Source organism: Pelophylax lessonae (assembly GCF_965119305.1).
Source record: "Pelophylax lessonae genome assembly, chromosome: 7".
Taxonomy (NCBI): Eukaryota; Metazoa; Chordata; class Amphibia; order Anura; family Ranidae; genus Pelophylax; species Pelophylax lessonae.
The window spans coordinates 256,826,186-256,843,954 of record NC_138774.1 but is presented as its reverse complement, the minus strand read 5'-3'; positions in this window follow the sequence as shown (position 1 = coordinate 256,843,954).

Here is a 17,769-nt window from a genome sequence, read left to right as displayed (position 1 = left end):
GCCCGTTCACACTCGTGCGGCTGCGGAGATCGCATTTAATTCGGAGCACACTGCTCCTTCGTTACATGCGATCTCATGTGCGGTGCGAATTTCAGCCATACACTTTCTATGGCTGAATTCGCACTGCATCCGCACCAAAGACGCACAGGAGGCATTTTTTGAGCCGCATCAATATCAAATCGCACAGTGGTTCACACTTGTGCGATGCGATTCTGTGCGTACTTGCAGATCGCACTGCAAAATGCAATCAAACTGGGGGTGTCATTAACGTTTAATTGACACCCCCTGCGTATCGCATATGGCAGTGGGAACTGCCAGATGTGTGGATGCGATGCGGTAACACGCTGCATATTCGCAGCGTTCCCGCATCGCACAAGTGGGAACCGAGCCTAAGACTGAAATCCAGTCATTTTTCATCTCTCTGGTCATTTCTTGGTAAAAGGAAGCAAACACAGGTAAAATGGTCCCAAAATAAAATGTTGCATATTTTGGGGGTTTTGCCCTTAAAATGTTCACATCTTTGGCCAAAAGCTTAGGGAGGCAGAACATGTGTCAAAACTGGATCAAAAGTCCCCAAAACGGATACAACAACACTTTAAAGCCCAAAATGTCAAGGAGAAAAGTGTTTTAATGTCACTTCCGGTTTTAAGGAGGTCACTTCCGGTTTGCCACTTCCGGTTTCAGACAATGCCAGTTTCCCAGGTAATTTCAAAGCTTTTTATGTGCCGGTTCACACTTGTGCGGCTGCGGAGATCGCATTTAATTTGGAGCGCACTGCTCCTTCATTACATGCGATCTCATGTGCGGTGCGAATTTCAGCCATACACTTTGTATGGCTGAATTCGCACTGCATCCGCACCAAAGACGCACAGGAGGCATTTTTTGAGCCGCATCAATATCAAATCGCACAGTGGTTCACACTTGTGCGATGCGATTCTGTGCGTACTTGCAGATCGCACTGCAAAATGCAATCAAACTGGGGGTGTCGTTAACGTTTAATTGACACCCCCTGCGTATCGCATATGGCAGTGGGAACTGCCAGATGTGTGGATGCGATGCGGTAACACGCTGCATATTGGCAGCGTTCCCGCATCGCACAAGTGTGAACCGAGCCTAAGACTGAAATCCAGTCATTTTTCATCTCTCTGGTCATTTCTTGGTAAAAGGAAGCAAACACAGGTAAAATGGTCCCAAAATTAAATTTTGCATATTTTGGGGGTTTTGCCCTTAAAATGTTCACATCTTTGGCCAAAGGCTTAGGGAGGCAGAAAATGTGTCAAAACGGGATCAAAAGTCCCCAAAACGGATACAACAACACTTTAAAGCCCAAAATGTCAAGGAGAAAAGTGTTTTAATGCCACTTCCGGTTTTAAGGAGGTCACTTCCGGTTTGCCACTTCCGGTTTCAGACAATGCCAGTTTCCCAGGTAATTTCAAAGCTTTTTATGTGCCGGTTCACACTTGTGCGGCTGCGGAGATCGCATTTAATTTGGAGCGCACTGCTCCTTCATTACATGCGATCTCATGTGCGGTGCGAATTTCAGCCATACACTTTGTATGGCTGAATTCGCACTGCATCCGCACCAAAGACGCACAGGAGGCATTTTTTGAGCCGCATCAATATCAAATCGCACAGTGGTTCACACTTGTGCGATGCGATTCTGTGCGTACTTGCAGATCGCACTGCGATATGCAATCAAACTGGGGGTGTCGTTAACGTTTAATTGACACCCCCTGCGTATCGCATATGGCAGGGGGAACTGCCAGATGTGTGGATGCGATGCGGTAACAAGCTGCATATTGGCAGCGTTCCCGCATCGCACAAGTGTGAACCGAGCCTAAGACTGAAATCCAGTCATTTTTCATCTCTCTGGTCATTTCTTGGTAAAAGGAAGCAAACACAGGTAAAATGGTCCCAAAATTAAATTTTGCATATTTTGGGGGTTTTGCCCTTAAAATGTTCACATCTTTGGCCAAAAGCTTAGGGAGGCAGAAAATGTGTCAAAACGGGATCAAAAGTCCCCAAAACGGATACAACAACACTTTAAAGCCCAAAATGTCAAGGAGAAAAGTGTTTTAATGTCACTTCCGGTTTTAAGGAGGTCACTTCCGGTTTGCCATTTCCGGTTTCAGACAATGCCAGTTTCCCAGGTAATTTCAAAGCTTTTTAAGTGCCCGTTCACACTCGTGCGGCTGCGGAGATCGCATTTAATTTGGAGCGCACTGCTCCTTCATTACATGCGATCTCATGTGTGGTGCGAATTTCAGCCATACACTTTGTATGGCTGAATTCGCACTGCATCCGCACCAAAGACGCACAGGAGGCATTTTTTGAGCCGCATCAAAATCAAATCGCACAGTGGTTCACACTTGTGCGATGCGATTCTGTGCGTACTCTCAGATCGCACTGCAAAATGCAATCAAACTGGGGGTGTCGTTAACGTTTAATTGACACCCCCTGCGTATCGCATATGGCAGTGGGAACTGCCAGATGTGTGGATGCGATGCGGTAACACGCTGCATATTGGCAGCGTTCCCGCATCGCACAAGTGTGAACCGAGCCTAAGACTGAAATCCAGTCATTTTTCATCTCTCTGGTCATTTCTTGGTAAAAGGAAGCAAACACAGGTAAAATGGTCCCAAAATAAAATGTTGCATATTTTGGGGGTTTTGCCCTTAAAATGTTCACATCTTTGGCCAAAGGCTTAGGGAGGCAGAAAATGTGTCAAAACGGGATCAAAAGTCCCCAAAACGGATACAACAACACTTTAAAGCCCAAAATGTCAAGGAGAAAAGTGTTTTAATGCCACTTCCGGTTTTAAGGAGGTCACTTCCGGTTTGCCACTTCCGGTTTCAGACAATGCCAGTTTCCCAGGTAATTTCAAAGCTTTTTAAGTGCTGGTTCACACTTGTGCGGCTGCGGAGATCGCATTTAATTCGGAGCGCACTGCTCCTTCATTACATGCGATCTCATGTGCGGTGCGAATTTCAGCCATACACTTTGTATGGCTGAATTCGCACTGCATCCGCACCAAAGACGCACAGGAGGCATTTTTTGAGCCGCATCAAAATCAAATCGCACAGTGGTTCACACTTGTGCGATGCGATTCTGTGCGTACTTGCAGATCGCACTGCGATATGCAATCAAACTGGGGGTGTCGTTAACGTTTAATTGACACCCCCTGCGTATCGCATATGGCAGGGGGAACTGCCAGATGTGTGGATGCGATGCGGTAACAAGCTGCATATTGGCAGCGTTCCCGCATCGCACAAGTGTGAACCGAGCCTAAGACTGAAATCCAGTCATTTTTCATCTCTCTGGTCATTTCTTGGTAAAAGGAAGCAAACACAGGTAAAATGGTCCCAAAATTAAATTTTGCATATTTTGGGGGTTTTGCCCTTAAAATGTTCACATCTTTGGCCAAAAGCTTAGGGAGGCAGAAAATGTGTCAAAACGGGATCAAAAGTCCCCAAAACGGATACAACAACACTTTAAAGCCCAAAATGTCAAGGAGAAAAGTGTTTTAATGTCACTTCCGGTTTTAAGGAGGTCACTTCCGGTTTGCCACTTCCGGTTTCAGACAATGCCAGTTTCCCAGGTAATTTCAAAGCTTTTAAAGTGCCCGTTCACACTCGTGCGGCTGCGGAGATCGCATTTAATTCGGAGCACACTGCTCCTTCATTACATGCGATCTCATGTGCGGTGCGAATTTCAGCCATACACTTTGTATGGCTGAATTCGCACTGCATCCGCACCAAAGACGCACAGGAGGCATTTTTTGAGCCGCATCAATATCAAATCGCACAGTGGTTCACACTTGTGCGATGCGATTCTGTGCGTACTTGCAGATCGCACTGCAAAATGCAATCAAACTGGGGGTGTCGTTAACGTTTAATTGACACCCCCTGCGTATCGCATATGGCAGTGGGAACTGCCAGATGTGTGGATGCGATGCGGTAACACGCTGCATATTGGCAGCGTTCCCGCATCGCACAAGTGGGAACCGAGCCTAAGACTGAAATCCAGTCATTTTTCATCTCTCTGGTCATTTCTTGGTAAAAGGAAGCAAACACAGGTAAAATGGTCCCAAAATTAAATTTTGCATATTTTGGGGGTTTTGCACTTAAAATGTTCACATCTTTGGCCAAAGGCTTAGGGAGGCAGAAAATGTGTCAAAACGGGATCAAAAGTCCCCAAAACGGATACAACAACACTTTAAAGCCCAAAATGTCAAGGAGAAAAGTGTTTTAATGTCACTTCCGGTTTTAAGGAGGTAACTTCCGGTTTGCCACTTCCGGTTTCAGACAATGCCAGTTTCCCAGGTAATTTCAAAGCTTTTAAAGTGCCCGTTCACACTCGTGCGGCTGCGGAGATCGCATTTAATTCGGAGCACACTGCTCCTTCGTTACATGTGATCTCATGTGCGGTGCGAATTTCAGCCATACACTTTCTATGGCTAAATTCGCATTGCATCCGCACCAAAGACGCACAGGAGGCATTTTTTGAGCCGCATCAATATCAAATCGCACAGTGGTTCACACTTGTGCGATGCGATTCTGTGCGTACTTGCAGATCGCACTGCAAAATGCAATCAAACTGGGGGTGTCGTTAACGTTTAATTGACACCCCCTGCGTATCGCATATGGCAGTGGGAACTGCCAGATGTGTGGATGCGATGCGGTAACACGCTGCATATTGGCAGCGTTCCCGCATCGCACAAGTGGGTAACGAGCCTAAGACTGAAATCCAGTCATTTTTCATCTCTCTGGTCATTTCTTGGTAAAAGGAAGCAAACACAGGTAAAATGGTCCCAAAATAAAATTTGGCATATTTTGGGGGTTTTGCCCTTAAAATGTTCACATCTTTGGCCAAAAGCTTAGGGAGGCAGAACATGTGTCAAAACGGGATCAAAAGTCCCCAAAACGGAAACAACAACACTTTAAAGCCCAAAATGTCAAGGAGAAAAGTGTTTTAATGCCACTTCCGGTTTTAAGGAGGTCACTTCCGGTTTGCCACTTCCGGTTTCAGACAATGCCAGTTTCCCAGGTAATTTCAAAGCTTTTTAAGTGCTGGTTCACACTTGTGCGGCTGCGGAGATCGCATTTAATTCGGAGCGCACTGCTCCTTCATTACATGCGATCTCATGTGCGGTGCGAATTTCAGCCATACACTTTGTATGGCTGAATTCGCACTGCATCCGCACCAAAGACGCACAGGAGGCATTTTTTGAGCCGCATCAAAATCAAATCGCACAGTGGTTCACACTTGTGCGATGCGATTCTGTGCGTACTTGCAGATCGCACTGCGATATGCAATCAAACTGGGGGTGTCGTTAACGTTTAATTGACACCCCCTGCGTATCGCATATGGCAGGGGGAACTGCCAGATGTGTGGATGCGATGCGGTAACAAGCTGCATATTGGCAGCGTTCCCGCATCGCACAAGTGTGAACCGAGCCTAAGACTGAAATCCAGTCATTTTTCATCTCTCTGGTCATTTCTTGGTAAAAGGAAGCAAACACAGGTAAAATGGTCCCAAAATTAAATTTTGCATATTTTGGGGGTTTTGCCCTTAAAATGTTCACATCTTTGGCCAAAAGCTTAGGGAGGCAGAAAATGTGTCAAAACGGGATCAAAAGTCCCCAAAACGGATACAACAACACTTTAAAGCCCAAAATGTCAAGGAGAAAAGTGTTTTAATGTCACTTCCGGTTTTAAGGAGGTCACTTCCGGTTTGCCATTTCCGGTTTCAGACAATGCCAGTTTCCCAGGTAATTTCAAAGCTTTTTAAGTGCCCGTTCACACTCGTGCGGCTGCGGAGATCGCATTTAATTTGGAGCGCACTGCTCCTTCATTACATGCGATCTCATGTGTGGTGCGAATTTCAGCCATACACTTTGTATGGCTGAATTCGCACTGCATCCGCACCAAAGACGCACAGGAGGCATTTTTTGAGCCGCATCAAAATCAAATCGCACAGTGGTTCACACTTGTGCGATGCGATTCTGTGCGTACTCTCAGATCGCACTGCAAAATGCAATCAAACTGGGGGTGTCGTTAACGTTTAATTGACACCCCCTGCGTATCGCATATGGCAGTGGGAACTGCCAGATGTGTGGATGCGATGCGGTAACACGCTGCATATTCGCAGCGTTCCCGCATCGCACAAGTGGGAACCGAGCCTAAGACTGAAATCCAGTCATTTTTCATCTCTCTGGTCATTTCTTGGTAAAAGGAAGCAAACACAGGTAAAATGGTCCCAAAATAAAATGTTGCATATTTTGGGGGTTTTGCCCTTAAAATGTTCACATCTTTGGCCAAAAGCTTAGGGAGGCAGAACATGTGTCAAAACTGGATCAAAAGTCCCCAAAACGGATACAACAACACTTTAAAGCCCAAAATGTCAAGGAGAAAAGTGTTTTAATGTCACTTCCGGTTTTAAGGAGGTCACTTCCGGTTTGCCACTTCCGGTTTCAGACAATGCCAGTTTCCCAGGTAATTTCAAAGCTTTTTATGTGCCGGTTCACACTTGTGCGGCTGCGGAGATCGCATTTAATTTGGAGCGCACTGCTCCTTCATTACATGCGATCTCATGTGCGGTGCGAATTTCAGCCATACACTTTGTATGGCTGAATTCGCACTGCATCCGCACCAAAGACGCACAGGAGGCATTTTTTGAGCCGCATCAATATCAAATCGCACAGTGGTTCACACTTGTGCGATGCGATTCTGTGTGTACTTGCAGATCGCACTGCAAAATGCAATCAAACTAGGGGTGTCGTTAACGTTTAATTGACACCCCCTGCGTATCGCATATGGCAGTGGGAACTGCCAGATGTGTGGATGCGATGCGGTAACACGCTGCATATTGGCAGCGTTCCCGCATCGCACAAGTGTGAACCGAGCCTAAGACTGAAATCCAGTCATTTTTCATCTCTCTGGTCATTTCTTGGTAAAAGGAAGCAAACACAGGTAAAATGGTCCCAAAATTAAATTTTGCATATTTTGGGGGTTTTGCCCTTAAAATGTTCACATCTTTGGCCAAAGGCTTAGGGAGGCAGAAAATGTGTCAAAACGGGATCAAAAGTCCCCAAAACGGATACAACAACACTTTAAAGCCCAAAATGTCAAGGAGAAAAGTGTTTTAATGCCACTTCCGGTTTTAAGGAGGTCACTTCCGGTTTGCCACTTCCGGTTTCAGACAATGCCAGTTTCCCAGGTAATTTCAAAGCTTTTTATGTGCCGGTTCACACTTGTGCGGCTGCGGAGATCGCATTTAATTTGGAGCGCACTGCTCCTTCATTACATGCGATCTCATGTGCGGTGCGAATTTCAGCCATACACTTTGTATGGCTGAATTCGCACTGCATCCGCACCAAAGACGCACAGGAGGCATTTTTTGAGCCGCATCAATATCAAATCGCACAGTGGTTCACACTTGTGCGATGCGATTCTGTGCGTACTTGCAGATCGCACTGCAAAATGCAATCAAACTGGGGGTGTCGTTAACGTTTAATTGACACCCCCTGCGTATCGCATATGGCAGTGGGAACTGCCAGATGTGTGGATGCGATGCGGTAACACGCTGCATATTGGCAGCGTTCCCGCATCGCACAAGTGGGAACCGAGCCTAAGACTGAAATCCAGTCATTTTTCATCTCTCTGGTCATTTCTTGGTAAAAGGAAGCAAACACAGGTAAAATGGTCCCAAAATTAAATTTTGCATATTTTGGGGGTTTTGCACTTAAAATGTTCACATCTTTGGCCAAAGGCTTAGGGAGGCAGAAAATGTGTCAAAACGGGATCAAAAGTCCCCAAAACGGATACAACAACACTTTAAAGCCCAAAATGTCAAGGAGAAAAGTGTTTTAATGTCACTTCCGGTTTTAAGGAGGTCACTTCCGGTTTGCCACTTCCGGTTTCAGACAATGCCAGTTTCCCAGGTAATTTCAAAGCTTTTTAAGTGCCCATTCACACTCGTGCTGCTGCGGAGATCGCATTTAATTCTCAGCGCACTGCTCCATTACATGCGATCTCATGTGCGGTGCGAATTTCAGCCATACACTTTGTATGGCTGAATTCGCACTGCATCCGCACCAAAGACGCACAGGAGGCATTTTTTGAGCCGCATCAAAATCAAATCGCACAGTGGTTCACACTTGTGCGATGCGATTCTGTGCGTACTTGCAGATCGCACTGCGATATGCAATCAAACTGGGGGTGTCGTTAACGTTTAATTGACACCCCCTGCGTATCGCATATGGCAGTGGGAACTGCCAGATGTGTGGATGCGATGCGGTAACATTCTGCATATTCGCAGCGTTCCCGCATCGCACAAGTGGGAACCGAGCCTAAGACTGAAATCCAGTCATTTTTCATCTCTCTGGTCATTTCTTGGTAAAAGGAAGCAAACACAGGTAAAATGGTCCCAAAATTAAATTTTGCATATTTTGGGGGTTTTGCCCTTAAAATGTTCACATCTTTGGCCAAAGGCTTAGGGAGGCAGAAAATGTGTCAAAACGGGATCAAAAGTCCCCAAAACGGATACAACAACACTTTAAAGCCCAAAATGTCAAGGAGACAAGGAGAAAAGTGTTTTAATGTCACTTCCGGTTTTAGGGAGGTCACTTCCGGTTTGCCACTTCCGGTTTCAGACAATGCCAGTTTCCCAGGTAATTTCAAAGCTTTTTAAGTGCCCGTTCAAACTCGTGCGGCTGCGGAGATCGCATTTAATTCGGAGCACACTGCTCCTTCATTACATGCGATCTCATGTGCGGTGCGAATTTCAGCCATACACTTTCTATGGCTAAATTCGCACTGCATCCGCACCAAAGACGCACAGGAGGCATTTTTTGAGTCGCATCAAAATCAAATCGCACAGTGGTTCACACTTGTGCGATGCGATTCTGTGCGTACTTGCAGATCGCACTGCGATATGCAATCAAACTGGGGGTGTCGTTAACGTTTAATTGACACCCCCTGCGTATCGCATATGGCAGTGGGAACTGCCAGATGTGTGGATGCGATGCGGTAACACGCTGCATATTGGCAGCGTTCCCGCATCGCACAAGTGTGAACCGAGCCTAAGACTGAAATCTAGTCATTTTTCATCTCTCTGGTCATTTCTTGGTAAAAGGAAGCAAACACAGGTAAAATGGTCCCAAAATTAAATTTTGCATATTTTGGGGGTTTTGCCCTTAAAATGTTCACATCTTTGGCCAAAGGCTTAGGGAGGCAGAAAATGTGTCAAAACGGGAACAAAAGTCCCCAAAACGGATACAACAACACTTTAAAGCCCAAAATGTCAAGGAGAAAAGTGTTTTAATGTCACTTCCGGTTTTAAGGAGGTCACTTCCGGTTTGCCACTTCCGGTTTCAGACAATGCCAGTTTCCCAGGTAATTTCAAAGCTTTTTAAGTGACGGTTCACACTCGTGCGGCTGCGGAGATCGCATTTAATTCGGAGCACACTGCTCCTTCATTACATGCGATCTCATGTGCGGTGCGAATTTCAGCCATATACTTTCTATGGCTAAATTCGCACTGCATCCGCACCAAAGACGCACAGGAGGCATTTTTTGAGTCGCATCAAAATCAAATCGCACAGTGGTTCACACTTGTGCGATGCGATTCTGTGCGTACTTGCAGATCGCACTGCGATATGCAATCAAACTGGGGGTGTCGTTAACGTTTAATTGACACCCCCTGCGTATCGCATATGGCAGTGGGAACTGCCAGATGTGTGGATGCGATGCGGTAACACGCTGCATATTGGCAGCGTTCCCGCATCGCACAAGTGTGAACCGAGCCTAAGACTGAAATCCAGTCATTTTTCATCTCTCCGGTCATTTCTTGGTAAAAGGAAGCAAACACAGGTAAAATGGTCCCAAAATTAAATTTTGCTTATTTTGGGGGTTTTGCCCTTAAAATGTTCACATCTTTGGCCAAAGGCTTAGGGAGGCAGAAAATGTGTCAAAACGGGATCAAAAGTCCCCAAAACGGATACAACAACACTTTAAAGCCCAAAATGTCAAGGAGAAAAGTGTTTTAATGCCACTTCCGGTTTTAAGGAGGTCACTTCCGGTTTGCCACTTCCGGTTTCAGACAATGCCAGTTTCCCAGGTAATTTCAAAGCTTTTTAAGTGCCGGTTCACACTTGTGCGGCTGCGGAGATCGCATTTAATTCGGATCGCACTGCTCCTTCATTACATGCGATCTCATGTGCGGTGTGAATTTCAGCCATACACTTTGTATGGCTGAATTCGCACTGCATCCGCACCAAAGACGCACAGGAAGCATTTTTTGAGTCGCATCAAAATCAAATCGCACAGTGGCTCACACTTGTGCGATCCGATTCTATGCTTACTTGCAGATCGCACTGCGATATGCAATCAAACTGGGGGTGTCGTTAACTTTTAATTGACCCCCCTTGCGTATCGCATATGGCAGTGGGAACTGCTAGATGCGTGGATGCGATGCGGTAACACGCTGCATATTGGCAGCGTTCCCGCATCGCACAAGTGTGAACCGAGCCTAACACTGAAATCCAGTAATTTTTCATCTCTCTGGTCATTTCTTGGTAAAAGGAAGCAAACGCAGGTAAAATGGTCCCAAAATTAAATTTTGCATATTTTGGGGGTTTTGCCCTTAAAATGTTCACATCTTTGGCCAAAGGCTTAGGGAGGCAGAAAATGTGTCAAAACGGGATCAAAAGTCCCCAAAACGGATACAACAACACTTTAAAGCCCAAAATGTCAAGGAGAAAAGTGTTTTAATGCCACTTCCGGTTTTAAGGAGGTCACTTCCGGTTTGCCACTTCCGGGTATCAGACAATGCCAGTTTCCCAGGTAATTTCAAAGCTTTTTAAGTGCCCTTTCACACTCGTGCTGCTGCGGAGATCGCATTTAATTCGGAGCGCACTGCTCCTTCATTACATGCGATCTCATGTGCGGTGCGAATTTCAGCCATACACTTTTTTATGGCTAAATTCGCACTGCATCCGCACCAAAGACGCACAGGAGGCATTTTTTGAGTCGCATCAAAATCAAATCGCACAGTGGTTCACACTTGTGCGATGCGATTCTGTGCGTACTTGCAGATCGCACTGCGATATGCAATCAAACTGGGGGTGTCGTTAACGTTTAATTGACACCCCCTGCGTATCGCATATGGCAGTGGGAACTGCCAGATGTGTGGATGCGATGCGGTAACACGCTGCATATTGGCAGCGTTCCCGCATCGCACAAGTGTGAACCGAGCCTAAGACTGAAATCTAGTCATTTTTCATCTCTCTGGTCATTTCTTGGTAAAAGGAAGCAAACACAGGTAAAATGGTCCCAAAATTAAATTTTGCATATTTTGGGGGTTTTGCCCTTAAAATGTTCACATCTTTGGCCAAAGGCTTAGGGAGGCAGAAAATGTGTCAAAACGGGAACAAAAGTCCCCAAAACGGATACAACAACACTTTAAAGCCCAAAATGTCAAGGAGAAAAGTGTTTTAATGTCACTTCCGGTTTTAAGGAGGTCACTTCCGGTTTGCCACTTCCGGTTTCAGACAATGCCAGTTTCCCAGGTAATTTCAAAGCTTTTTAAGTGCCCATTCACACTCGTGCTGCTGCGGAGATCGCATTTAATTCTCAGCGCACTGCTCCATTACATGCGATCTCATGTGCGGTGCGAATTTCAGCCATACACTCTGTATGGCTGAATTCGCACTGCATCCGCACCAAAGACGCACAGGAGGCATTTTTTGAGCCGCATCAAAATCAAATCGCACAGTGGTTCACACTTGTGCGATGCAATTCTGTGCGTACTTGCAGATCGCACTGCGATATGCAATCAAACTGGGGGTGTCGTTAACGTTTAATTGACACCCCCTGCGTATCGCATATGGCAGTGGGAACTGCCAGATGTGTGGATGCGATGCGGTAACATGCTGCATATTCGCAGCGTTCCCGCATCGCACAAGTGGGAACCGAGCCTAAGACTGAAATCCAGTCATTTTTCATCTCTCTGGTCATTTCTTGGTAAAAGGAAGCAAACACAGGTAAAATGGTCCCAAAATTAAATTTTGCATATTTTGGGGGTTTTGCCCTTAAAATGTTCACATCTTTGGCCAAAGGCTTAGGGAGGCAGAAAATGTGTCAAAACGGGATCAAAAGTCCCCAAAACGGATACAACAACACTTTAAAGCCCAAAATGTCAAGGAGAAAAGTGTTTTAATGTCACTTCCGGTTTTAAGGAGGTCACTTCCGGTTTGCCACTTCCGGTTTCAGACAATGCCAGTTTCCCAGGTAATTTCAAAGCTTTTTAAGTGACGGTTCACACTCGTGCGGCTGCGGAGATCGCATTTAATTCGGAGCACACTGCTCCTTCATTACATGCGATCTCATGTGCGGTGCGAATTTCAGCCATATACTTTCTATGGCTAAATTCGCACTGCATCCGCACCAAAGACGCACAGGAGGCATTTTTTGAGTCGCATCAAAATCAAATCGCACAGTGGTTCACACTTGTGCGATGCGATTCTGTGCGTACTTGCAGATCGCACTGCGATATGCAATCAAACTGGGGGTGTCGTTAACGTTTAATTGACACCCCCTGCGTATCGCATATGGCAGTGGGAACTGCCAGATGTGTGGATGCGATGCGGTAACACGCTGCATATTGGCAGCGTTCCCGCATCGCACAAGTGTGAACCGAGCCTAAGACTGAAATCCAGTCATTTTTCATCTCTCCGGTCATTTCTTGGTAAAAGGAAGCAAACACAGGTAAAATGGTCCCAAAATTAAATTTTGCTTATTTTGGGGGTTTTGCCCTTAAAATGTTCACATCTTTGGCCAAAGGCTTAGGGAGGCAGAAAATGTGTCAAAACGGGATCAAAAGTCCCCAAAACGGATACAACAACACTTTAAAGCCCAAAATGTCAAGGAGACAAGGAGAAAAGTGTTTTAATGTCACTTCCGGTTTTAGGGAGGTCACTTCCGGTTTGCCACTTCCGGTTTCAGACAATGCCAGTTTCCCAGGTAATTTCAAAGCTTTTTAAGTGCCCGTTCAAACTCGTGCGGCTGCGGAGATCGCATTTAATTCGGAGCACACTGCTCCTTCATTACATGCGATCTCATGTGCGGTGCGAATTTCAGCCATACACTTTCTATGGCTAAATTCGCACTGCATCCGCACCAAAGACGCACAGGAGGCATTTTTTGAGTCGCATCAAAATCAAATCGCACAGTGGTTCACACTTGTGCGATGCGATTCTGTGCGTACTTGCAGATCGCACTGCGATATGCAATCAAACTGGGGGTGTCGTTAACGTTTAATTGACACCCCCTGCGTATCGCATATGGCAGTGGGAACTGCCAGATGTGTGGATGCGATGCGGTAACACGCTGCATATTGGCAGCGTTCCCGCATCGCACAAGTGTGAACCGAGCCTAAGACTGAAATCTAGTCATTTTTCATCTCTCTGGTCATTTCTTGGTAAAAGGAAGCAAACACAGGTAAAATGGTCCCAAAATTAAATTTTGCATATTTTGGGGGTTTTGCCCTTAAAATGTTCACATCTTTGGCCAAAGGCTTAGGGAGGCAGAAAATGTGTCAAAACGGGAACAAAAGTCCCCAAAACGGATACAACAACACTTTAAAGCCCAAAATGTCAAGGAGAAAAGTGTTTTAATGTCACTTCCGGTTTTAAGGAGGTCACTTCCGGTTTGCCACTTCCGGTTTCAGACAATGCCAGTTTCCCAGGTAATTTCAAAGCTTTTTAAGTGACGGTTCACACTCGTGCGGCTGCGGAGATCGCATTTAATTCGGAGCACACTGCTCCTTCATTACATGCGATCTCATGTGCGGTGCGAATTTCAGCCATATACTTTCTATGGCTAAATTCGCACTGCATCCGCACCAAAGACGCACAGGAGGCATTTTTTGAGTCGCATCAAAATCAAATCGCACAGTGGTTCACACTTGTGCGATGCGATTCTGTGCGTACTTGCAGATCGCACTGCGATATGCAATCAAACTGGGGGTGTCGTTAACTTTTAATTGACCCCCCTTGCGTATCGCATATGGCAGTGGGAACTGCTAGATGCGTGGATGCGATGCGGTAACACGCTGCATATTGGCAGCGTTCCCGCATCGCACAAGTGTGAACCGAGCCTAACACTGAAATCCAGTAATTTTTCATCTCTCTGGTCATTTCTTGGTAAAAGGAAGCAAACGCAGGTAAAATGGTCCCAAAATTAAATTTTGCATATTTTGGGGGTTTTGCCCTTAAAATGTTCACATCTTTGGCCAAAGGCTTAGGGAGGCAGAAAATGTGTCAAAACGGGATCAAAAGTCCCCAAAACGGATACAACAACACTTTAAAGCCCAAAATGTCAAGGAGAAAAGTGTTTTAATGCCACTTCCGGTTTTAAGGAGGTCACTTCCGGTTTGCCACTTCCGGGTATCAGACAATGCCAGTTTCCCAGGTAATTTCAAAGCTTTTTAAGTGCCCTTTCACACTCGTGCTGCTGCGGAGATCGCATTTAATTCGGAGCGCACTGCTCCTTCATTACATGCGATCTCATGTGCGGTGCGAATTTCAGCCATACACTTTTTTATGGCTAAATTCGCACTGCATCCGCACCAAAGACGCACAGGAGGCATTTTTTGAGTCGCATCAAAATCAAATCGCACAGTGGTTCACACTTGTGCGATGCGATTCTGTGCGTACTTGCAGATCGCACTGCGATATGCAATCAAACTGGGGGTGTCGTTAACGTTTAATTGACACCCCCTGCGTATCGCATATGGCAGTGGGAACTGCCAGATGTGTGGATGTGATGCGGTAACATGCTGCATATTCGCAGCGTTCCCGCATCGCACAAGTGGGAACCGAGCCTAAGACTGAAATCCAGTCATTTTTCATCTCTCTGGTCATTTCTTGGTAAAAGGAAGCAAACACAGGTAAAATTGTCCCAAAATTAAATTTTGCATATTTTGGGGGTTTGCCCTTAAAATGTTCACATCTTTGGCCAAAGGCTTAGGGAGGCAGAAAATGTGTCAAAACGGGATCAAAAGTCCCCAAAACGGATACAACAACACTTTAAAGCCCAAAATGTCAAGGAGAAAAGTGTTTTAATGCCACTTCCGGTTTTAAGGAGGTCACTTCCGGTTTGCCACTTCCGGTTTCAGACAATGCCAGTTTCCCAGGTAATTTCAAAGCTTTTTAAGTGCCGGTTCACACTTGTGCGGCTGCGGAGATCGCATTTAATTCGGATCGCACTGCTCCTTCATTACATGCGATCTTATGTGCGGTGTGAATTTCAGCCATACACTTTGTATGGCTGAATTCGCACTGCATCCGCACCAAAGACGCACAGGAAGCATTTTTTGAGTCGCATCAAAATCAAATCGCACAGTGGCTCACACTTGTGCGATCCGATTCTATGCTTACTTGCAGATCGCACTGCGATATGCAATCAAACTGGGGGTGTCGTTAACTTTTAATTGACCCCCCTTGCGTATCGCATATGGCAGTGGGAACTGCTAGATGCGTGGTTGCGATGCGGTAACATGCTGCATATTGGCAGCGTTCCCGCATCGCACAAGTGTGAACCGAGCCTAACACTGAAATCCAGTAATTTTTCATCTCTCTGGTCATTTCTTGGTAAAAGGAAGCAAACACAGGTAAAATGGTCCCAAAATTAAATTTTGCATATTTTGGGGGTTTTGCCCTTAAAATGTTCACATCTTTGGCCAAAGGCTTAGGGAGGCAGAAAATGTGTCAAAACGGGATCAAAAGTCCCCAAAACGGATACAACAACACTTTAAAGCCCAAAATGTCAAGGAGAAAAGTGTTTTAATGTCACTTCCGGTTTTAAGGAGGTCACTTCCGGTTTGCCACTTCCGGTTTCAGACAATGCCAGTTTCCCAGGTAATTTCAAAGCTTTTAAAGTGCCCGTTCACACTCGTGCGGCTGCGGAGATCGCATTTAATTCGGAGCACACTGCTCCTTCATTACATGCGATCTCATGTGCGGTGCGAATTTCAGCCATACACTTTGTATGGCTGAATTCGCACTGCATCCGCACCAAAGACGCACAGGAGGCATTTTTTGAGCCGCATCAATATCAAATCGCACAGTGGTTCACACTTGTGCGATGCGATTCTGTGCGTACTTGCAGATCGCACTGCAAAATGCAATCAAACTGGGGGTGTCGTTAACGTTTAATTGACACCCCCTGCGTATCGCATATGGCAGTGGGAACTGCCAGATGTGTGGATGCGATGCGGTAACACGCTGCATATTGGCAGCGTTCCCGCATCGCACAAGTGGGAACCGAGCCTAAGACTGAAATCCAGTCATTTTTCATCTCTCTGGTCATTTCTTGGTAAAAGGAAGCAAACACAGGTAAAATGGTCCCAAAATTAAATTTTGCATATTTTGGGGGTTTTGCACTTAAAATGTTCACATCTTTGGCCAAAGGCTTAGGGAGGCAGAAAATGTGTCAAAACGGGATCAAAAGTCCCCAAAACGGATACAACAACACTTTAAAGCCCAAAATGTCAAGGAGAAAAGTGTTTTAATGTCACTTCCGGTTTTAAGGAGGTAACTTCCGGTTTGCCACTTCCGGTTTCAGACAATGCCAGTTTCCCAGGTAATTTCAAAGCTTTTAAAGTGCCCGTTCACACTCGTGCGGCTGCGGAGATCGCATTTAATTCGGAGCACACTGCTCCTTCGTTACATGTGATCTCATGTGCGGTGCGAATTTCAGCCATACACTTTCTATGGCTAAATTCGCATTGCATCCGCACCAAAGACGCACAGGAGGCATTTTTTGAGCCGCATCAATATCAAATCGCACAGTGGTTCACACTTGTGCGATGCGATTCTGTGCGTACTTGCAGATCGCACTGCAAAATGCAATCAAACTGGGGGTGTCGTTAACGTTTAATTGACACCCCCTGCGTATCGCATATGGCAGTGGGAACTGCCAGATGTGTGGATGCGATGCGGTAACACGCTGCATATTGGCAGCGTTCCCGCATCGCACAAGTGGGTAACGAGCCTAAGACTGAAATCCAGTCATTTTTCATCTCTCTGGTCATTTCTTGGTAAAAGGAAGCAAACACAGGTAAAATGGTCCCAAAATAAAATTTGGCATATTTTGGGGGTTTTGCCCTTAAAATGTTCACATCTTTGGCCAAAAGCTTAGGGAGGCAGAACATGTGTCAAAACGGGATCAAAAGTCCCCAAAACGGAAACAACAACACTTTAAAGCCCAAAATGTCAAGGAGAAAAGTGTTTTAATGCCACTTCCGGTTTTAAGGAGGTCACTTCCGGTTTGCCACTTCCGGTTTCAGACAATGCCAGTTTCCCAGGTAATTTCAAAGCTTTTTAAGTGCTGGTTCACACTTGTGCGGCTGCGGAGATCGCATTTAATTCGGAGCGCACTGCTCCTTCATTACATGCGATCTCATGTGCGGTGCGAATTTCAGCCATACACTTTGTATGGCTGAATTCGCACTGCATCCGCACCAAAGACGCACAGGAGGCATTTTTTGAGCCGCATCAAAATCAAATCGCACAGTGGTTCACACTTGTGCGATGCGATTCTGTGCGTACTTGCAGATCGCACTGCGATATGCAATCAAACTGGGGGTGTCGTTAACGTTTAATTGACACCCCCTGCGTATCGCATATGGCAGGGGGAACTGCCAGATGTGTGGATGCGATGCGGTAACAAGCTGCATATTGGCAGCGTTCCCGCATCGCACAAGTGT